The sequence below is a fragment of the Pinus tabuliformis genome, chromosome J (genome assembly GCF_031772625.1).
Source record: "Pinus tabuliformis cultivar Carrire ecotype Pingquan chromosome J, CPIR1, whole genome shotgun sequence".
Lineage (NCBI taxonomy): Eukaryota > Viridiplantae > Streptophyta > Pinopsida > Pinales > Pinaceae > Pinus > Pinus tabuliformis.
In genome coordinates this window covers 1,067,280,354-1,067,305,595 of record NC_142295.1, presented here as the reverse complement: position 1 = coordinate 1,067,305,595, position 25,242 = coordinate 1,067,280,354, and positions in this window count along the sequence as shown.

Below are 25,242 nucleotides of genomic sequence, written 5' to 3'. Positions count from 1 at the left end.
GAAAGATAATAAGAATAAGAATGTCATGGCCACTGATTCGAGTAACCAAGTTGAAAGCTGCTCAGATGTGGATTAGAAGATCGTTTGTACATCACTACAGAAGGAGGTGAGTCTAAGTAGCCTTTAACAATAGGAAGAGAAAGAAATTACCAAACTCTTCAATATAAAGTTATAGGTCAAGAACAGAAAGATTGATACTTTGTTTGACTCAGGATCGCAGGTGAATCTCATTGCAATAGAGTTGGTCAAGAAGTTGGGGCTACAATTTCATGATAATCCAAACCCATATCTACTGGGATGGGTAAATAAGGATGCAGAGTTGAAGGTAACTAAATAGTGAAAAATTAGATTTTCTATTAGTGTTGATTTTATTGATGAAGGAGATCTAGATGTGGTTCACCTTGATGTATGTGGAGTCATTTTTGGGAGTCCATACATGTACATGTGTGATGCAATATTCACGAGGAGATCAAACCAATATCGGCTCATCAAGGACAAAAAATCATTCATCGTCAACGCGCATAAAGGAAAGTAAAACATTTCACTGGTAAGTGCCAACCAAGCCAAGAAATTGATCAATTCCAGCAAGAAGTATGTTTTATTTTTTTAAAGAGAAAGTCAGTGTAAAGAGGATTCAGTAAGAGGTAAGGCATCCCTAGAGGGGTGTACTAAGAAACAAAAACAACAATTGGAGGAGTTGTTATTGACATACATGGATGTGTTTCGAGAGCCTAAAGGGTTACCACCTAAGAGAGAATTGGAGCACGAGATCCATCTATTGCCAGACTCCCCATTGCCAAAACTTGGGTTATACAGACAGCCTATTATAGAAGCAAGTGAGGTGAAGAAACAGTTGCAGCAGCTGTTGGAATAGGGTGTCATTCGATAGAGTACATCACCATGTGGATCACCCATCATCATTATGCTAAAAAAGAATGGGACTTGGTGGATGTGTATAGATTACAGAGCATTGAATAAAATCATGCTCAAGGATAGATACTCCCTGCCGAGGATAGATGATTTGTTGGATCAGTTGCAACAAACAAAGTAATTCACCAAGCTGGATTTGAAGTCTGGATATCACCAGGATTTAAAGAAGAATATACATGAAAGATTACCTTCAAAAGCAGGGAAGGACTGTATGAGTGGTTAGTCACACCATTTGGTCTACGTCATGCACAAGCTACATTTATGAGATTAATGAATGATGTACTGTACCCTTTTATAGATTCAATTATTATTGTATATTTGGATGATATACTGGTATATAGTGCTACCTGGGAGGAGCATATTTCACATTTGACGGAGGTGTTGGAAACATTGAATAAGCACCAACTGCTAAAAAATTTCAAGAAGTGTGAGTTTACACAATAGTCTTTCGTGTATCTCGGGTATGTGATCAGTGGAGGAGAGCTGAAGATAGATCCTTCCAAGATGGAGGACATCGTGAAATTGTTGGTACCTAATAAATCTTCTGAGATCAGGAGTTTCATTGGGGTAGCACAATACTTGAGGAAATTCATAGCCTCATTTTAAGTGGTAGCAGCACCGCTCGATGCCATAACAACAAGTGGCAAGAGTTTCCAGTGGGGAAAAGGTCAGGAGAAGGGCTTCGAGGAGATAAAGTAGAAGATCAGTGAAGCACCGGTTCTTGCATTACCAAATTGCAGCGACTCTTTGAAGTGGATATAGATGCATGTGGGTATGGTATGGGAGTTGTCTTGATGCAGAGAGGAAGGCTTGTATGCTACCATTATGAAGTATTTCATGGGGAAGTTCTTAACTACTCTACCCATGATAAGGAGCTTTATGCCACGGTGCAAGTTGTTAAGAAGTGGAAGCACTATTTGATGGGAAAGGATATAGTAATAAACATAGATCACCAACCATTATAGTACCTGCAGGTCTAGAGTAAGCTACAACAGACCAGGAATTACAAGTGGATGGGGATTGTACAACAGTTTCATTTGGTGATCAAATATAATAAGGGAAACACGAAAAAGTTGGTCGGCATGCTTTCAAGGCCACCCACATTAAAGATCACAACTTTGGGGACTCTTATGCACATGGAACCATTCACCCATGATGCATACAGAGAGGCATATTCAAAGGATGAGGACTTCAAGGAGGTGTATCAGCAGTTGCAGAGTCAGAGTCATGTACATGATGGCGAAAACACCATTGACTACCATCTCCAGGATGGGTTACTCTACAGGTTGGATAACCTATGTGTTCCTGAAGGTGAGAAATTATAGTTGACTAGAGAGGCTCACACATCTAAGGTTGTAGGGCACTTTGGTGTAGGGAAGATCATGGATAATTTGTAGAGGTATGTGTATTGGCCCAAGATGAAAGAGCAGGTAGGTAGGTTCATAAGAGGATGCATGCTTTGTTGTACCAACAAGCCTAGCAATAAGAATCAGGGTCTATATCATCCCTTACGTGTACTTACTTGTCCTTGGGAAAGAATTTCCATTGACTTTGTGAGAGGTTTACCAACAACCAGAAAGGGACATAACCACATGTTTGTGGTAGTTGACGGGTTCAGTAAGATGTATGTTCTGATGCCCTATAAAAATACCATCAATAGAGAAGAAGCATCAAACTTGTTCTTTGGGATACCAAGGAGCATCATTTCATACTAGGATACAAGATTAATAAGTGAATTTTTGACTACATTGTGAGATAATATGGACACAAAGTTGAAGATATCTACAACATTCCATCCACAGATAGATGGGCAGAAAAAAGTAGTCAATAGGACTTTGGTGCAGATTCTAAGGGGATTGTTGGCTTGATGGGCCTTGACCCAGGTTCAACATTAATTAGCCAAGAAAATCCCTACACTACTGGCCCTTTTGGCATCAATCCACAGAGCGTGGACTGAAGTCTCACCCGAAGCAGTATGGGGGGATGCAAGAACCAAGTTTTTGCACCCAGAGATGGTAGTGATGTCATTTTATACCCTAAACCTTCCTTCGCACAGGTTGATAAGCCTTTTAGGGCTTATCGATATACTACGCTTAGTCATCTTGTAGACCTCCATGACGGTCTATGACTGTCCTTCGCATACCCTAGATAGGCGGATCAAACACTTATGTGCCTCTATAACTACTCTTACTCCTATAATTACCCAGATTAGCTTAAGTATATGATAACTTCAACATGCGTTAGAATTATCTTTGTATAAATAGATATTCTTACTTGCATTCATATAACAAAGAAAAACATATGTATTCGCGCATCAATACAACATTAAAACATAAACCCGGTATTCATCATAACATAATCATATGCATTTAAGACAGAAGTAAAATAGATCATACACAAATAATTCTAGAATAATTCTCTTTATTAATACTTTAGATCTTCTTTACTGACTTTGACCACCCTGAGCACATAGCTACAGGGGTCCGCGCACTTAGTTGCGGACTTCTACCCTAGGCCTCTGTGCACATAGCTACAGAGCATCTTTCCTATGCTAAGACTCTTCGCTCTTAGCTCTCACAAACCCATTACATTCGTCAATAACCATGTGTAGATCTCCCAAATCCAACATGACTTACATAAACTAAGGGCGGAAACCCTTTATGAAACTTCACATCTTCACACTCTGCGGCCACAAAATGCGGAGATTTTATACCTATTATACAAAAAATTGGGCTTTCTGCCCCAAAACTTGGCTTTTAACCCCAAAATTGACCTTAGGGGACCCAGTCCCAATAGGCCCCCAAACAAAATATGGTGACTTGCCCCCGAGTCACTCTACTAATGCGGTGATCTTGTCGCGAAGACCTCCCAGCTCCACTTGTACCACTGCAACTTCGGCGGTGCATTGCATCGCTGCCTGCTTAACTTGTTCTACTAGATGCTCCATGGCTGGTCCTGCGCTATTTGCCATGATTTTCTACTATGTTTCCTACAGGTTCGCCAACTTTCCTTCAATGGTGGCCGTGAGCACATAGGCTTCGTCTAACCAAGGCCCTAATCTGGCCTTGAGAGTGCCCTCTTTTTGCTGTGCTGCATCCACCTGTTCCTTTAGTGCCTTTACTTCCTGCAGCTTTTCCAACCTCTGTATGATGTCGACGATGCGTGCCATCACTTTGACCTCGTCGTACCTTTGCTGCAATTCACTTGCCTCGGTCTCTAATATCTACAGGTTGGAATCTTCTTGTAGACTAGTAACTACTTCAAGTGACTACTCGAAGAGCGTAGTGCAATCCTTCACTGTGGCATCTACTGATGCAACTGCATCTTTGACAACTGTCTCGCATTGCTATCTGACTTCTGGTGGAGTCGAACGCTAGGTCTTTAACTCAAGCTTTGTGATCTTAAGGTTTAGCTCAAACTGAACCTTAGCTAGCTCTGTCTTTGCATCATGCACACTTGCAATGAGCTTCCGAATTCTAACATCAATTGGCGCATCTTCTGGGATATGTAGCTTCAGAATAGTTCTGTATGCTTCAGCTACCATGACTGTGGTGTGCTCATTCTTGAATCTCCTAAATATTCTTAAGGAGATCAATCACAGAAGTATTTTCTACAAACATCTGGGCATTTTTAACCTTCTGTTCGCTGATCACATTCAGCACGCACTGCTCTCGAGCCTGAAGTTTTGCGATCACACCTGCCTGTAAGGTGTGAAGGGATTCACTCGTAAGAACGGAAAATTTCAACCCAACCTTCTTGAGAGTGCTGACAGTAGCCTTGTTAGCTTTTTCTTCTGCAGTCAAAGCTCCATTCGGCAGTGCGACGACCCAGGGATCCAAGGAGTGGACCATCTCCGTTGCTTCAAAGGTCCCTGGTGCCAAACTAGTCAACACCTCGCTGCCCTGCACGATATCGGTCTATAGTTGAGTAGTTTGGATCTACAGCTGGAATAGACCCATCTGAATGGCACCCAATGCTTTCATTTGCTGTTGCTCAAACTGCTGTAGTAGCTCCGCGGTTGCATCCCGTACTTTATCTCTGATGTCATCCAATTCACCTTCTGTTAAGGTGATCAGGTCGAGCAATGATTTATTGGCCTTGGACTTCTTCCACAACCCTTATTTTTCCTGCTCCTGAGTGTGCTTTATCTGGAATGGAGTACTCTTCTGGTCTCCACTACCCTGTTCCGATTTTTTCTCTTCTTCCTCCATTTGTGGCGAAGGGGATTTCTAACTTCTATTAGAGTCACGCTCTTCCTCTTCTTCCTTCTCTTCTGCTTGCTCCTTAGTAGCATGCTTTTATTTATCTTTTTTCTTATCCTCCTTTTTCCTCCTATCAGCCAACTATTGCATCTTCAACTAGGCCTCTTCCTTCTTCTACTTTGCGGCGGACTTACTAGACTTGACTGAAAAATCTGAGGCCATGTGCCACTATGCTAGCCAACACTCTAGGACTACTGCTATTGCATCATCTTTTGCTAGGTATGGAAGATCATACCATTTCTGGTCGGGGTCCTTCCACGCTCTGAGGGAAATGCAGTGGATGTCTGCCTTGAGCTCCACATATGCTAACAACTGCTCAAAGACTATTGGTGAGAGCCTTGATCTGCAGTTGATTGCGGCATGGATTCTTGCCTCCATTAGCACCCAAAAGTTCTTATTGCCCTTGACCCTTTCGGGGTCCTTTGTAGCCCAGAGTGAAGCAAACTTCACTGCTTCTGGCAGATTTGAGGCGATGGGAGAAAACTGGATATCCTCCGGTAATTCCCATGCAACCAACACAATTGAGATTAAAATCCAAGCATAATGGAAGGTCTTACTCTAGTCTTGTGCTTCTCTGCAGTTCGAAAGAAACTCACTACAGAGGTAGCGTGCCCAATTAAATTGTATGCCTTCCGTGCACTGAATCGCTAATGACACAATTGGTGCTGACACCTCATCTGCGTGACACTTTCTCATAATCTGCCTAGCCAAAATCTAGGTGGCTACCTTAACCGCGGGGTCGGTTATGCTAGAGATTGAGTAGCCGCACGGTTTCTTGACAAGCTTTAACTTTTCCTTCATTATTTCAGTGAGGTCGTGCTCGCCCACCTTTCTACCAAATGCCTTGGATGGATTCAACCTTTAGGGTGGTAGCAAGGTGATCCTATGGATCAGCATATCCGTGATTGGTATCGGTTCTCCCAACCACATGAACCTATCGTGTACCAAGCATATCAATTGTTTAATCACCATCAAAGTTATAGGCATGTGGTTGTAATATGGCACCCTTAGCAGGTTCAACAGTCCAGCCTTGTCCACCCCTCTAATCCACTTCCTCGTCTCCAACGCAGTGACAACAAAATCTTTATAGAAAACGCGGGTCATAAATGTATCAGTCGCCAAGTGGGGGAATCGCTCTGTGTCTGCCAAGTCCCAATCCTCCATCTTGAGATGGGGGATGCGCACCAAGCACGGGCCTTCAAATGTGATTTGGTCTGGCAGAAATGGGGTGATTTGGTCTGGCAGAAATGGGGTATTCAGCATAAATTTTCCCTCATCCGGGTCCTTAGGGACCTTCTCCTTACCCTGGCATGGAGGTATGTATTCTGGTAACTTGGAAATAGGGTCTACGCCCTCAATGTCAATATCCTTTGTGCCCATGCTAGTGTCTTCCACGCCCTCATCGGATTCTAGGTCTACCACCTTGCCCTTGTCCTGTGTGGTAGGCTTCTCTTTCTTCTGGTGCTTTCTCAGTGACTCGCGCACTGACTGTGTTGCTTTCTTCTTATCCTTCTTTGTGTTTGGACCATCTCTAGTTGGCGTAGGCCTCGACCTGGGTGACCTCGGTGATTTTTGCACCTCTGCGGGTACTTCCACACTCACAACCTTAGGGGCAGCTCCCTTAGAGGTCATTGATCCTCCAACACTTGTAGTTTCTACGAGCGCCAACATGAGGCTACTAAGAAGCTCCTGGGTTGCTTTAGGCAATCTGTCAAACACAAAACTTACCACCAAAGCCTCAAAACTCTCAAGGTTCATGTGCAACTGATAGCTCGACACCTCAATTCTCAAAATGCAAAGTATTTTTCACTGGGTGGCCATCTGTAATTTATAGGAAAATTCAGATTCAAATCCAACCGTTCCCCCCAAAATTCACTCATAAATCCTAGATTGGCGATAGATTTTCAAAGATCTTGTAATTAAATTCCGACTTAAATGCTGCCCCTTGCTCCACTTAGCCGTTTTCTCATTGTCAAATCATGAACAGTGGCTATAACGACCACTTCCTGGCTGCCCTGCGTGGTCTCTCCTTCAATAGCGTAACTCCCCTCGTGCTTCTGCTGATATTGTGACGATCCTCCTTTCCACGTAGTCCCTCTGTCACGCAGATCTATAACCCGAGAAATGTAGTTTATAGTCTCACGCATCCTTTCAACTTCCTGGAGCACTAAGACTATGCTTCCACCATATAGTCATTTGGCCGGATCCCCAGTGTATGGGTTCAATTGGCTACCATTTAGTTTCCTTGGAAATGGATCTCCATCGATGATCTCCTTGATGACATATGGCCCCAACCAATGGATCCGAAATTTTCTTGGAAATTTATCAAACTTGCTACCATATAATAAAACCAAATCATTTACCTTGAAGGTGCACAATTTGATGTGTCGATCGTGGCATACCTTTTTGTGCTCCTCTTGAACTTGTTGATGGAATCCAACCAAAAATCCATCTTCTTCAAGTTCTGTCAGCTACGCGAGCCTCTCTTCTAGGGCTCTCCGATCCACCATTCCTGTGAATGCTACTATGCGCAGACTAGGTATAATGTACTCCATCGGCATCACAACTTCTACGCCATAAACCAGCCTGAAAGGTGCTTGTCCAGTCAGCTTTTTGCAAGTCATTCTGTAGGCCCATAGCACCACGGGTATGCTCACATCCCAATCAGACTCTTTTACTAGTTCAATAATACCCGCCACAAGTATCTTATCCAACTCTGAGCGGACCCTTTCTTTATACTTCGGATTGAGGTGGTAAGGCCTCTGCTTGATTGGCTTTGCATCCGGTTTCAATGTAATTTTCATAACTCATAGGTCCCCTATTATCCCCTTCAAGTCTGAGAACTTCGTAGGGAACAATTCTTGGTATTCGTGAAGCAATTCAGTGACCTTATCTACTGTTGCATCATCCCAGTAGTCCCCAATCTTTGAAAATTTCAGCTCTGTCTATGTTCCAATGTTCACTTGTCTTGCTTTTAGCGATGCGAAGATATATGGATTTTCAATTTGCGGTCCTTAGACTTCATGGTGACCTTCAGTCTCTAGGATATTAATGTTCCTTGGATCCTCGTCCTCTTCTTCAACAGTCACATTGTAGCACTCCAGCTCATGGTGCAGCTGGGTGGTCCAATCCTGTTGAATTAAGTCCAAGGGATCCTGCGATACTTTGAAGATTGTTGCCTTCACTTCCTATAATGCCTCATCAATACATTCAAATCCATCCTCAAAACTAAACATCATCAAGAACCCCTGTTTCACAACGTCCCATTCTTCAGTGCCATGGTGGAGCTCTATTTCCAAGTAATATTTCATCGGTATTACATCCAAAGTACGAAAAAGTAGATGCACCCATTCAGGTTGAGGCTCTCCTTCATAAACCTTAGTCCATTTGGCCAGGTGATCGCACAGATCATCCCTTCCATCATATTTATTTGTTAGCCGCACTTGTGGGTGACCAAACCGTAATCTCATCATCTTTCTGTACACGTGCCAATCATCAAAACTGTTTTTGTGCGTACCCCACCAAATTGCAGGTGTAGCGCGCAATGCCCAATCTAAGGCCTGGAAGCGATGCTTCTCTGGCACTTCCCTTTCGAATGTATCCAAAAGTTTATCGACATCAGTTAAACCATCATAGTAAGATAGACTTCTTACCTCTGATGAGAGACAACACAATGACTTGGTCATCATATTACAACACAATGTAGACACTTCATGCAGTTGGTTCTGCTAGTGCTCCATCTCCTCATCTGAATCTAATGTGGAGGAACTTTCGCGGTCCCAGGAAATGCGTCCATATACTGTCGGATTCACCCAATCCTAATCTCTGTTGTTATCTTATAAATCTGGTCCAAATCATTGTCACTTTCATAATCATGGACCGGTTCAGTATAGCGCGGTCTTTCTACAGGGTCCAGGGGTACTACTATGTGGAGCGATTTCTTCTCAAATATCAGCTTCCACTTCAAATTGATTACCCCATTCATGCCAGCGGCCCAATCGATCCCAAGGAGCGCAGGGTAGGGATTGTTGTCATCCACAATCTCTATCACTTCAAAATCAGCCAACGCACTTGCGCCCTCAATATCAACTGTCATTCCTTGCAATCTTCCCATGGGGATGATCTTTTGTTGATTTTCCATTCTTAATTGAATCAGAGACCACTGCAGCGCAGGTCTCCCCATCCTCTCCCATGTCTGTTTAGGCAAAACATTCGTGTCTGACCGCAGATCCAGAATAACTTGATCCATATCATATTCTCCTATCTGCGCGGTGAGCCTCATCTCACGCCCCGTTCTTGCCTTATGCTTACCAATATTTCTGACTACGCGTGGTCCATCAGGAGAATTTTCTTTTCTGGCACACTTATTTATCAGCTCCTACAGTCCTTTCATAGCCTTGCTATCATGCATAAGCTTCATATAGGTCTCTACAAAAGTAGTAAGAATGGAGGGGTCCATCTCTTCAGCTGGCTTATCTTGACTTCCTGAGGTAGAGGCATCAGCGAAGCTTTTCTTTGCTTCCATAAATGTTTCCCATGCACGCTCTAGATCAAACCAATCTCCTTTTCTGGAGCTTTGCGGACCCATTCACTTTCTTCAAGCCGATTCCGCTTATCTTCACCAGTCATCATTCCACTCCGCAATACAATATCTACCTTAGGATCCTCTTCGCAAGGGTCAGCCCTCATTATCTGCAGGTTATGAGGTGGTTGCTGAGGCTGTGCCCCCTTTTCGTGTATCTTAGCTAATAATACAGGGCAATCCTCTGTCACATGGTCAAACTAAGTACAATATCGGCATGACAGATGTGTCAGGTTCATGCAGTCTCGTGCATAGTGTCCCGGTCCTCTAGAGTTGTAACAAATGACCTGTCCTCGACCTCTACCAGGTTCTCCTCCACCTCGGCCTTGTTTGTACCCCTGATATTTGCCTCGTGCTTCCCCAGTGCCTTGGTCTGGAGGCTGAGTTTCTTCCTGCACCCTATATGCGGGTGTTCTATCCATCATTAGCTCATAGCTACAACAATTACCCTCATCATGACCCACCGATTGACAGAATTTGCAGAGGAGCTGTTGCGGTGTCTGTACAAATTTCTGCAGCAAATGGCAATTATTTGTCGCATGTTTTCCAGCTACCTAACAGATAGCACACCATAACATAGACCCTGTTCTTGGTCCTACATGAAAATCCATCCTCAGAGGCATCAGTCCCCTGCTGCAACATAATTCGCAAAGACTGGACAATGATCTTTGTCATGCCCCCGACTTTTGCACTTCAGGCACCAAACCTCTTCACGCACCTCTGGCCAAAATGTTCAATCGTTCTTAAGACTATGGAATTCCAGGCATAGGTTCTGCAACTTCCTGTGAATCTGCTAAACCCCTAAATTAGCATCTTGCATTGGTGTCTTGTGCAATCTCATTGCAATCTCCAGGGCTTCTGCTTGGGTTCCAATATTTTCCTGTGACAAAGAAACCCTTAGATGAGGCATGAGTGAAGCCACAAACCATTCATGGTGCTGCCCATCCATAATATTCATATTGGCTTCAAGGATTGTGCACTTCAGCCTCTAATCCAAATCCTGGGGTGTCTCGCCAGGCTTCATCATGATCTCCTTGAATCCCACAATTGATTGAGCTTCAGATTTGGGCCCAATGAATTCCTTATGCAGCGCGGTCTGAATATCTGCTAATGAAGCCATCAGATTATTAGTGTAGTAATTAATGTACCATGTTAGCATGTGTTCCTGCAAAATAGTAACCAATGTTGCTTTCTTCATCTGATCATCTATAATACTCTGAGCTTCCATACAACCTTTGTGACGAACCAAAATTGGTTTGGGTCCTCAGTTCCCAACCCCTTGAACATAGGAAATTTCACTGAATTTGCCATATTGGATGGTGGCAGAGGTGGCGGTGGTGTGGATGAAGGCGTATGCAGTGGAAGTGAAGATGGGGGAGGTGTGGGTGGGTGGGGTATTTGCGGGAGCCTTTTTCTTATCAGTTGAAAAACGCTCTGTGGAGAAGCTTGTGCTGCTTCCTCGTCATCACTTAGAGGAAGTCCAATCATCGGGCTATATTCAGGGCATGTTTTCCCTCTATCCCTGAAGATCTTTCCACTTCATGTAGCTCCAAACATCAAGGTAACTACATAACCCGCTTTTCACACAAGAGCATCTTAATCCAAGTATTTAAAGACCTTAAATACTTACCTCGCGGTCCCTTGAAGAAGTGGTGCTCTGCTTCACTGTAACTGACCGAAGTATTGACCGTGAACTCTGTCACAAATCCACTTATGATATAATTGAGCCAATGATCGATAACGCATGTGATCTTATCTTCAGAGGCTTCCAATCTCCGCACTAATTCTGGGGTCCAAACTATTGGACCGTTAAGCCTCCACTTTCCTTGGCCGTCTACCAATTTCCCGATCCACTCGTATAATTCAACATGGAAGGAACAAAAGAAGGTTTCGTGTATCTCTGTGTATAGATATCTGTCCAACGTTATCCTGTTGTCTTGCGCCGCGAATTCGTGGATCTTTTTATCCAACGAGTCTTCGATCTCCTTCTTAGTTGGATTCCAGTGATGTGACATCACACATCTCGTTATGAAGATCCTGGTCCCGACAATAGAACCATTTGTTGGCTTGATGGGCCCTGACCCATGTTTAGCGTTAATTAGCCAAGAAAATCCCTACACTACTGGCCATTTCAGCATCAATCTACGAAGCGTAGACTGAATTCTCACCTGAAGCAGTGTGGGGGGACGCAGGAACCATGTTTCTGCACCCAGAGATGGTAGTGATGTCATTTTATACCCTAAACCTTCCTTCACGTAGGTCAATAAGCCTTTTAGGGCTTATCGATATACTCCTCTTAGTCGTCTTCTAGACCTCCACGAAGGTCTATGACTGTCCTTCGCGTACCCTATATAGGCGGATAGGACACTTATGAACCTCTATAACTACTCTTACTCCCGTAATTACCCAAATTAGCTTAAGTATATGATAACTTCAACATGCATTAAGATGATATTCACATAAACAAATATTCTTACTTGTGTTCGTATAACAAAGAAAAACATATGGATTCGCGCATCAATACAACATTAAAACATAAACCTAGTATTCATCATAATATAATCATATGCATTTATAACAGAATTAAAATAGATCATACACAGATAATTCCATAATAATTCTCTTTATTGATACTTCAGATCTTCTTTACTGACTCTAACCACCCTGCGTAGACAGCTGCAGGGGTATGTGCACTCAGCTGCGGACTTCTACCCTAGGCCTCTACACACACAACTACAGAGCCTCTTTCCTACGCTAAGACTCTTCACTCTTAGCTCTCACGGACCCATTACATTCATCAATGACCCAAAACATACCAAGACCTATCTGAACTGGCTTAGACTCTTCTAAGACTCTCTTTTTATACAATCCCATGGTTCGCGGACCATGGGTAGATCTCTTAAAGCCAACATATCTTTCATAAACTAAGGGCGGAAACACTTTATGACACTTCACATCTTCACGCTTCGTGACCACAAAATGCAGAGACTTTATACCTCTTATACAAAAACGTAGGCTTTCTGCCCCAAAATTTGGGCTTTTAACCCCAAAATTGACCCTAGGGGACCCGTTCCCAATAGGTATACAACAATAAGCATCCAAAGACCTGGGATCAAAATTTGGTATATACACAACATTCTTACAATAGAGCAGTCCACACTTCTACAGGAAAGTCCCAATTTGAGACTTGTTTTAGATATTTTCCACTTTCACCTTTAGATATTACATATGGGAAGCAAGGAGGAGTGAGGGAATATCTTACAGAAGATGCTTTGAGGGATGAAAAAATTATAGAGAAGATTAGGTAGGTCCATCTACACGTATAAGACACACTATAAAATTTGCAGGAGAAGTATAAGGCCATACATGATCAACACAGAACATAGAAATCATTCAAGGTGGGAGACAAGGTATGGCTACTGTTGAACAAAGAGAGGATGCAGGGACCTAGTAAGGAAATCAAGGATCTAAGGTATGGACCCTTCGAGATACTAGAAAAAGTGGGTGATAATACTTATCGACTCAGTTTACCACCATATATGATTATTTACTTAGTTGTGAATGTAGAGAATTTAAAACTCTATGAGCCTTCCATGCTAGATCAGGAAGAGGAATAGGTCCTACCTTCTGTGCAGGATTTGGCACTAGATGCTTAGGCAGAGTTAACAGAAGATATAACCTTTTAGAAGAGTTCTATAACTACAAGACAGGGGCAACATGACCTTTGGTAGATTTTTTTGAAGGTAAAACTTCCAAGCAAAGCTAAATGGTACATGAGAGAAAAGGTGGAGGAAACATTTTCTCACCTCATTCATTAGAAGCTTTTGGGGACCAAAAGCCTCCCAAAATGGGGAGGTGTCATCTATATTTGATCATTATATTATATTTCATTCATCTTTATTCATTTAGAGTAAAAAAAGTGGAGGAATTAGCTCATGGGGCCATTTTTACCAGCAAGACTCAATTTGGCGAAACAGGGTCTTAAACCTTCTTAGAGCGTTTTGAGGTGCTCAATATTTAGCTCAAAATTCAAGGTTATTAGAATGGCTCGAAACCTGAACGACCGCGCGGAAGTTATTGAGTTTTGTTCGCTTTTCTAAACAAGCAAAATTTTCAAAACAAAAAAATCCCAGTCACTCCACGGTCAGCAATCCGTACTATTGACGTGGCAAGTGACTAGGCAGGGTCAACTTTGGTCAACATTCAATGATGCTTCGCCAAGTGTCACAGTGTGATTGGTTACAGTTTGGTGATGTGGTAGGTGCGTTGGCACAGTTTGGTTGGTTAATTTTGGGCCAATGAGAGAATGCCATGTGGCAAGCCTGGAGGCCACCACATCGCACCTCCCAGCAACCTATGAAGATGTCATAGTTCAGTAAAATTTTTATGGAGGCATCGGGGTGTGACCCCCGCAACCTCCCCTCAGCGACCAAAGCCTTCTACCATCTTCGCTACATTGGTTCTTAACCTCTATAGCGCGCCAGTTATATTTAAACTTTACAAGGTTGAGGGTTTCCGGTTAGGGGGGCCATCCTGCAAGCCAGTCCTCCCCATATGAACACGCCATAGTTAACACCAAACTATCATATCAACTGGTGGACAACACAATGAAACTGCAATGGTTAACACGCCATGTGAATGCTCTAGCGGTCTGGTTAACGTAAGCTAACCTCCGGCGGGTCCAACACAAACCACACCATGACGGTTAAGGTTTGTCATGTGACACCACGCAGAAACCACCAGGTCAAGGTTACAGTTTCATAACTGTTGGGGAAAACTGCGCCAGAAAGCCGTAGCATGTGTCCGCTCCTCTAAATCCCCCGACGGTTATGGTTAGCCCTAATCACGCATTTATCATGCTAATTACGGATTAGTGGATAATTAAAATTATTTAATATTTAATTAAACTCAAGTTTAAAACGATGGATTTTTGGCGGACTCCTCTATTTTCGGGCTTGCCCCCAAATTTTGCTACCCTAACTTGAGTTCTTCTAGATTTGGAGGAGAAATTATAGGGAAAAATTGTTTGAGCCATAACTGGAGCATTTTTCGACCAAATTGAGCTCAGGAAAAGGTTTTACTAGCTAAATTCGAATTCTGAAGACATTGGTGCATGTATCAGGAACATTAGAGCTTTGTAAACAACATTTTTTCGATGTTGAGATAATACAGAGTCCCAAGCCATGGAGGCTGGACCAAGGAGATGTAGCCTAGGAGGGGTAAACTCCTTCATCAAAACACTATGTTAAAGTGTTCAATTGGTGTTTTGTTGTACTTTTTATTGTTGTTGTTCAGCATTTTTCTTTTAAGCTATTTTTCTCATGAATGTCACATTAAACTTGATGAAATTTACCTGTTTCAATTACCAAACAACCTAAGGAAATATATGCATAGGAAGAAATGAACAAGCACATGTTTATAAATCTGTAATTGAAATTAGCACAAGAAAACTAACATTCAATAACTAATCAAGTTGGTATCAGAGCAAAGGTTTATTTGCTTGATCGTCTGATTTTTGTGCAAGTATGTTTTTAATTGTTGAAAAAATGTGATGTTTACAAGGTTAAAGTTGCAGAGAGGAGAAGGGAAACTATTGGTTGTGACTCCTGAGCTAATGGCCAGAAGAAGGAGAGCCGCAAGGCCACAATATCCACCACCCAAAGTTCCAATTCCGGCTGCACTTGAAACACCTCAAGTTTTTCCTTCAATTGAGATTGAAGAGGTACAAGTAGTACTAGCTTCTGAGCCTGAATCCATAGCCATTATGTCTGGAGAAAGAGAGCCCAAAGGTCTTTCTTCAGAAGAGGAAGAATTCAAGAAATATCTCTACACTTTAACGCCTCTTGAAGAGAGGAACATTATAATGGTTGGAGAGAGTTCTAAACCTCCACATGGAGAAGGAATCTCAGGAGACAAAAAAGATGATAAGAAGGATTCCAAGGGTAATGGAGGGAATCCACCTCCATCTCCACCATATTCATTATCTTCCTCATCATCTTCATCATCCTCAACATCCCAAACATCTTCCACTTCCACCACCAAAATTGTCCATACTCATTCCCAAACCCCAAAAGGAAAAACTCTCTTACTCAAATTGGACATTAAGTTTAAACTTCCTGTGTACAATGGTGAAGTGAATGCAGAAAAGTTAGACAATTAGATTTGACAATTGGAGGTATACTGCAGAATTCAAAACCTTCAAGAAGATGACAGAAATATCTAGTTGGCTTCATTGAGGGTAGAAGGAGAAACATTAGTCTAGTAGGAAACAAAGACTCAAGAAGAAATGTGAATTCATGGTAAGATATCCATTTCTTGGGTTGAATTTGTTTCTATAACTAAAAGACGTCTTTACCCTTTAGCCTATATGAAAAAAGCCATTATGAGTTGGAAAAATTTTAGGTAGCTCAAAGGCCAAATATTCCAAGACTATACCCAACAGTTTAGAAAGAGGGCTTTGTTGTTAGGAGTAAACTTGAATTCCCAAGATACACTGTTGAAATATATTGGGGGTTTACATTCCTATTTGAAACATACTATCCTTATGTTCAATCCAAGCAATTTGGATGAGGTATGTGTGCAATCCACAAAACTTTAAGCAAGGGGAAAGAACATTTAGGAAGAGGGTAGTAAGAAGAATCCATTCAAGGGTAAGGAGAAAGATAAAGTGGGGAAATTGAAGGGAAAGAAGAATGTAAGTGTGAAGAAAGAAGGGGAGAAAACCATATGCCAATATTGTTCCAAATCTAGGCATGATGAAGCCCATTGTTGGAAATTACATCCTGAACTAAGGTCTAAAAAGCAAAATAATAAGGGAAAACAAAAGACGACCGCTACCACACAACATGACCTTGGATCAGATTTTGGTGATGAGACCAAGATTTTAGTCGTGGTCACAAAAGGGAAAGAAGTTGTTGCAAGCACTAGTTCCTCACACAGTCAAAAAAACACTCCAAGTGAAGAATCAAGAATAGAGTTGTTTCATGTAAGGGTAATTTCAAATCATACAAAGATTGATGCATTATTTGATAGTGGGTCACAATCAAACTTAATTTTAGAATACTTGGTCAAAAAGCTCAATCTTGAAACTGTACCTCATCATAAGCCATATCCATTGGGTTGGATAGTTAACAATGCAAACTTACAGGTTACAAGGAAGTGTTTGTTCATGTTCGCCATTACTGAAAAGTCCATCGATGAAGTTGAGTTAGATGTAGTTCCACTTGACATCTCAGGAATAATTTTGGGTAGTCCTTATTTGTATGATAGGAAAGCGGTATTTTATCGCCATGAAAATAAATACTTATTGCTCAAGAATGGGGTGGAGTACATTGTGAGAGCCCATTGCAAAAAGCTGAACATTTCTTTGGTTAATGCAGGGCAGATGAAGATACTAGTAAATGCAAGTAAAATTTTTGTGCTTCTCATGATCAAGAAAAAGAATGATATTTATTATGACTCTTTTGAAGGTTGTGATGACAAATTGAAATCTGATTTGTTTGATGTGGTAAGAAAGCATGGTGAGATGTTTCATGAACCAAAAGGGTTACCTCCCAAGAGGGGAATTCAACATGAGATACAACTGCAACAGGATGTTCCACTTCCAAACATTGGCATGTATCGCATGTCGATTATGGAGAGCATGGAAATCAAGAAGAAAATTTAAGAATTGTTGAACAAAGGTATCATACGCCCATCTACTTCGCCATGTGGTCCACCCATTGTTTTGGTACCAAAGAAGGATGGGACTTGGCACATGTGTGTGGATTTCCATGCACTAAACAAAATCACGGTAAGGAATCGTTATCCACTCCAAAGAATTGATGATTTTCTTGATTAGTTGAGGTATGCAAAGTATTTCACTAAGTTAGATTCACGAAGTGGTTATCATCAAGTTAGAATAGCAGAAGAGGACATTTGGAAAACTGCATTTAAAACTAAACAAGGTTTGTTTGAGTGGCTTGTTATGCCTTTTGGTCTTACAAATGCTCCAGCTACTTTAATGAGAGTAATGAATGATGTATTGAGACCATTTCTAGGTGACTTTTTCATTGTGTACTTAGATGATATACTCATATTCAACAAATCTAGAGATGAACATTTTGTGCAAGTAAACAAAGTACTTGATGTCTTGAGAAAAGAACAATTGTTTTTAAAGATGTCAAAGTGTGAATTTGGCAAGACTTCTTTAGTGTATTTGGACAACATTGTTGGAGGAGGTGAGCTGAATATCGACCCCTCTAAAGTTGATGTCATTCTGAATTGCCCCAAGCCCAATACAGTTACGAAGGTAAGAAGCTTTTTAGGGGTAGCACAATATTGGAGAAAGATTATTGCTAATTTTTCTTCCATTGCAAGTCCATTACATGCATTGAAAAGTGTCAATAAATTATTCTGTTGGGGAGATGTACAGCAGAAAGCATTCGATGCTTTGAAGCAAAAGATCAGTTCAACATCGGTATTGGCTCTTCCATATCTTAGACAACCATTTCAGATTCAAACGAATGCTAATGATTATGCCATTAGAGCAGTTCTTATGAAACGTGGTAAGCCTATTTCATTTCATTCTAAAATTTTTAATGGAACTATAACTAACTATCCCACTTGTGACAAAGAACTTTATGCATTGGTACAAAGTGTCAAAAAAGGGAAACACTACTTGATGGGAAAGGATGCCATTATCCATACTGACCATCAACCATTGCATATGGATGGGTTTTCTACAACAATTTAATTTAGTTATCAGGTATAAAAGGGGAATCTACAATAAGGTCGTTGATATACTTTCAAGGCCTATTGTAAATTCATCTGTTATACTCAAGCAAAATTATGTTTTACATGAAAGTTATATTGAATAATATGCATATGATAGTGACTTTCAAGATTTGTATGCAAGCTTGAGTCAAGGAAACCAAATTGAAGAGTTGGATTATCATGTACATAAAAGTTTGTTGTATCATTTGGGAAATTTGTGTATTCCATAGGGAGAAATAAACAATATCATAAGGGAGGTGCACACTTCATTGATTGATGGACACTTTGGTGTAGGCAAGAGAGCAGTGAATCTCCAAAGGTATTGTTATTGGCCACGCATGTTTGATAATGATTCTTGTTTCATAAAAGGATGTTCTTTGTGTGCAACAAGTAAGCCTAGCAATAGGAAACTTGGCTTGTACACTCCACTTCTGGTACCTTCATGTCCATGGGAGAGTATCTCAATGGATTTTGTAGGAGGTCTTCCATTGTCAAGGAAAGGTCATGATTACATGTATGTAGTTGTAAAAAGGTTCAACAAAATGTGTACACTAACACCATGTAAAAATCAAATTACAGCTGAACAAACAACTCATATTTTCTTCCAAAACATTTGGGTTTATTTTGGTCTTCCTACTTCTATTGTAATTGATCGAGATTCTCAATTTTTGGGAAATTTTGGTCAAAATTGTGGGACATTATGGACACAAAGTTGAAGAAGAGTACAATATTTCATTCGCAATCAGTTGAAAAAACTAAGGTGGTCAATAAAACAATCATTCATCTGCTTAGAGGATATTGTAGCAAACATCCCAAATTGTGGGATGAATAGTTGCATTACATACAACATGCATATAACAGGGCAAAGAATTCTTCCACAAACACATCGCCATTTGAGGCATGTTATGGGTACTTGCCAAGATCACCATTGGACTTCATCTTTGAGAAATATGTCACCATCGATGGTCATAGTGACATCGATAAGGCAAGGAAGTACATAGAGAAAATTCTATTGATACATCATATAGTGCAGGAACAACTTGAGGAAAGTCAAAGCAGCTATAAGGCAAGGCATGAAAAACATTGGGTTGATCACAAATTTGAAGTTGGAGATGAAGTATGGTTATATATTAGCAAAGAGATACTTCAAGGGGAAGGTAAAAATCTTAAGCCAATCTGTTATGGTCCTTTTAAAATTCTGCAAAAGATTGGTGACAATGCATTTAAGCTTGACTTGTCTCCTTATATGAAAATATATTCTGTTGTTAATGTTGAGAATTTTAGATTGTTTTAGCCTCCTTTGATTGATGATCAATATGAGCATGTTCAGCTACCATCAATAGGATCTCAGTAGGATCTCATACTTGACAGAAGAACCAAGACTTCGAAAAGAGGGGATGTTGAATACCTTAGAGTGGGACTCAAGGGACAAAATCCTTCTAAAGCCAAATGGTTGCAGATTGAGAAGGTGAGGGAGTTGTACCCTCACCTGCTGAACAATTGATAGTATCTTTTGGGGTCCAAAAGGCTTCTAGTGGGGAGGAATGATCAGGCGCTCAATATTTAGCTCAAAAATCAAAGTTCTTAGAATGGCTTGAAACCTAAACGACCACGCCTGTCTCGGAAAAATGATCCTAACGCAACTTGTTTCACTGAAAACTGAGTTCGTATGAGGAAGTTATTGAGTTTTGTTCGCTTTGCTAAACAGGTGAAATTTGCAAAAAACAATTCCCAATCAGCAGTCCGTACTACTGATGTGGCAAGTGACTAAGCAGGGTCAACTCTGGTCAACATTCAATCATGATTTGCCAAGTGTCATAGTGTGATTGGTTGTAGTTTGGTGATGTGGCAGGTGCGTTGGCACAATTTGATTAGTTAATATTGGGTCAATGAGAGAATGCCACGTGGCAAGCTCGGAGGCCGCCACGTGGCACCTCCCAATGGCCTAGGAAGAGGGCACAGTTCAACAAAACTTTTATGGAGGCGCCAGGGTTCGACCTCGTAACCTCCCATCCACGACCAAAGCCTTCTACCATCTCCGCTACATTGGTTCTTAACCTCTATAGCGCGTCGGTTATATTTAAACTTTACAAGGTTGAGGGTTGGTGGTTAGGGGGGGCCAGCCTACAGGCCAACCCTCCCCATGTGAATATGCCATATTTAACACCAAACCATCATATCAACTTGAAGACAACACAGCGAAAATGCGATGGTTAAGACACCATGTGAATGCTCCAATGGTCTGGTTAACATAACCACACGGCTAACCTCCGATGGGTCCACTGCAAATTACATCGTGACGGTTAATGTTTGTCATGAGACACCATGCAAAAACTGGCAAGTCAAGGTTACAGTTTCGTAACCATTGGGAAAAACCATGCCAGAAAACTACCACATGTGTTTCCTCCTCCAAATCCATTGACGATTACGGTTAGACCTAATTGCGTAGTTATCATGCTAATTGCGGATTAGTGGATAATTAAACCTATTTAATATTTAATTGAACTCAATTTTAAAACAACGGATTTTTGGCAGACTCTACTATTTTCGGGCCTGCCCCCAAATTTCGTGGCCCTAACTGGAGTTCTTCCATATTTGGAGGAGAATTTGTAGGGAAAATCTGTTTGAGCCATAACTGGAGCATGTTTCGACTAAATTGAGCTTTGGAAAAGGTGTTCCTAGCTAATTTTGACATTCTGAACACATTGGTGCAGGTATCAGGAGTAGTAGAGATTTGTAAACAACATTTTTTCCATATTGAGCTAATACAGAGGCCTAAGCCATGGAAGCTGGACCAAGGAGATGTAGCCCTGGAGGGGTGAACTCCTTCACCAAAACACTGTGTTAAAGTGTTTAATTGATGGTTTGTTGTAATTTTTATTGCTTCTATTCAACATTTTTCTTTTAAGCTATTTTTCTCATGAATGTCACATTAAAATTGATGAAATTTACCCGTTTTAATCACCAAACAACCCAAGGAAATCTATGCACAGGAAGCAATGAACAAGCGTATGCTTATAAATCTGTAATTGAAATGAGCACAGGAAAACCAACATTTAATAACGGATCACCACTTTAGCCTAGAAACTTTCCATGTTTTTCTACACATAGAGATCTTCCAACAGCACAAGAATCGTGTCAATCAGAGTCCGTGAGCAAGAGTTATGCCACTCATAAGTTTACCTTCCCGTTTTCACACCTATAATTCAAGAGGATTTTGCATGGGCCCCCATTATTCATGGAAAAGGGGCTAGCCACGTGATTGTGATGTAAAATACTCTAGAAGTGTCTATATTGTAACTCTAGTTAAGAGTTGATGTAGTCAAACTTAACCACTAGTAGGCTATCTAGTTGTGTTATCACTGGGCCACTAGGAGGAAGAGGCATTCCATTTTCTTTCGAGAGAATCTTGTTCCATAGTTGAGAAAATATAACCAGGAGAGATAGGAGGTAGAGCACGTAGAGAGGATCTGTGCACTATAGCATCCCATGGATCACATGCATTACTTCTTTGTACCTACAACCATATTTCCAGATAGAGAAAGAGAGTGAAGCGACCTCACCTTCCAGCTGGGTTTTCTCTCAAAAGGGTTTCGAGAGAGCATATCTTGTGTCTTATGTGTGTGTGTGAGCTTATTTTGTCATTCTCTATTTTTTTTCATAATTTCCATTCGCATGCATGCACTAATTACGGTTGAATCTATAGATATAGAATTTTAATAAAACTGTAATAGTGTAACAATTCAGTGTCTTAATATATTATTATCAGATATGTTGTGACGAATTGTGTAGTGGAATATCCATGGTAGTTTACGAATAAATTTTTCTTTTTAATCCCATTTGTGATCTTTTGTACCTAAGTTGCCTTATTTGTGCAAAAGTCATTATTGGTGTGAACAATCTTTCCTCCAAAGTGATCAACTGTGTAACATAAAGCAATTTTTGGTTTTGCTGAATTCGTAGAGGTGATGCAAATGCATACAGGTTTTCATTGGGGATTACATCAGAACAAGTTCTGCAAATTTTCTCATTGACTTTGATAGATTTGACATCTGTTGTAGCAGTGAAACTGGAAAAATCTAATAATGTGTTTTTTTCAATGGGTCGCATGTCTTTTGCAAAATGAAATCTACCCCAAATGCAACATGCATAAGTAGGTTTGTTTTGGATCGCATTGCAAATATGTCTCGATTGCTTTAATTGATTTCACATGTTTCTTTTGTTCTTAGTTTTGAACAGCACCATGTGCCCTTATAACAAACTTGATATGATGTAACCGACTATAATTCTCATTGGGTTTGTTGGAAAAAGCACTAGAGGCTACTTTTCTATCACGGTTTCTCAATGACAAAGAATATGAATATTGTTTAAATAACCTACAATGTTTAGGTAGTTTGACAGAATTTCTCTTTTTTGATGGTCTATTGTTAGTTGTGTGAAACTCTAGTGGAGAGAAACATGCAGTATCATTGGATTTTTTATCAACAATATGCATAGAAGAGATAGTTGGTACAATAGTGGCGCTGCTTTCTGCTGACATTGATTCAAGCATCCCTTGCACTTTGTCAATGTGGTTGATATTTTTGATGCTATTAATTTGCTTAAGAATATGATAATTCACATGTGATTTAGGCAATTGAATACACATTATGTATAGAACCTTGGATAAATTATTTGATGAATAGAACCTAAAAGTAAAGTCTTTGATTTATGTGTTCCAAATGTATATGTTAACATTGAGTAGTTCACATATCCACTGGATTGTAAAATAATTTCCCTTGACATGTCCAATTACATATGGCATCAATAAGTTAATAATATAACCTTGCCAATTGTTGATACGTTGCTCTTGTTCAATGATTGTAGCATTAAGTTGTTTGTGCAAGAATTTAATAGCTCTAATTTCATTGTGAATAAAACAACTGTAAAAGGTTTTTGAAATTGTTTTTCTCAAGGCAACCATGTCAAACTATGGTGCAAGGTGATGAGCACCAGTATTGCAACAAGAATGTTGCAACTCCTAGGGCTACTAAGTTTACTTTATCAACCCATGATATGTACAAACTTGGAGGTGACAGTGTTGTATACACAAGTAGATGCAATGGGTCCGCTCTTTGTCACTACTAAGCTGGTAAGACCACTATGGTTTCTCAAGCCAACCTTCTATTGATTCAGAAGAAGCTTAATTACCAATGACAAAAAGGGAAATTTACACTAAACGAAATATTGTCTACTGTAGTAAGGAAAAGACTAAAATCAAATGCTTAAACAAATCATTCATCAACTAACTACTAAGAGGATTTTCTTCAAAAGAATTCTAATTTAACATGTATGTAACCCTACTGTTCCAAACATTCTACTATTGTGCATGTAAATGAACACAATGACACTTTTTCCTTTTTGTCTTTTTTTGTGTGAAAATGTGAATGCTAAATTCTCTTAGCAATGTGGTAGGTGATTTAGGGATGATGATGAATGGTTAGATGGCTTGGGATTCAAGTAGGGGTATTCTCCTATCTTCCTAGGTGATTTTCCCACAATTCGGCCTCAAACCATGCCACTACAGGTCGACCTACAGGATGTCTTAATGCCTCCTACAGGATGTTGTAATGCTCCTACATGATCCCTTTTATTCCTACATGATCCGACCAAGAGAAAGAGGAGGGATTTGGAAGGTGGTGTAGGGATTAGGGAAGGTAAATGGTGGGTGAAATGAGGCAAGGGAGTGGCTAGGACTCCTTCAGAACTCAAAACAGAGTTTGTGAGATGGTTGGATTTTCTCAACAATCTTGGAGGAATATCCTTAAGGAATGATGAATTTGGTGAGGGACTTAGTGGAAAAAGTGATAACCAAGGATGGATGAGGTTAGGATGGGGTTGTTGGTCATGAAATCTGTCTATACCCCTGAAACTCCTGCATTGCATCAATCACTAAAATTTATCCATAAATCATGTCGAACAAGAAATATTTTTAATTAACTAAAGAAAACATAATTTCATGAGATGTTGCCTATTTCATGCATGGAAAAACTTGCAGAATATTGTGAAACCTTTGTGAGATCTAATGCAAGGCTGAATACATCAGAAATGACAATTAAATCCTATTCTTGAAAACTAGCAAAATGCTGGCCTAAATAATAGAAGGCCCTAAATTCCAGGAGAAACCAGAATTCTGTCTTTTTGGGGCTGCATAGGAGTTCTTTCCTCAAACTATGGTCCCTGAAGGGAGGAATGAGGACAAATCCACATACTAATGGCTTTTTAATATTCCTTTATCTTTCTAATCTACTACTAAAGCAATGAACAAATGGAAGCAAACTAATCAAATCCACAACTACTTGCAATGAAATAATGCTAAAGACAATTCAACCATTAATCTATGAAATCAACTAAGAATACAAATACAAGAAGAGGAGCCTTTGCTGCTAGGGTTGGGCCCTAACCCAAGAGCTTCATCCTTCTGAGTCAACTCAGTGCTAGATCAGGGAAATGCTCATTCTCATTATCAGAAAATTACATAACAATGTCTTCCACAAGTCTTGAACTCGAAAATGCTTAGTGCTTTTACATCAAAAATTTGAATCCTAATGAGGCTCTTGGCATCCTTATTTATACAACTGAAGTCTCCAACGAATTCCTTAAATATAGGGAGGCTCAGCTCCAAAACTCAAGATGAACTGGCTCTTTAACTGTCACTGGCTCGGTTGCCTTTTG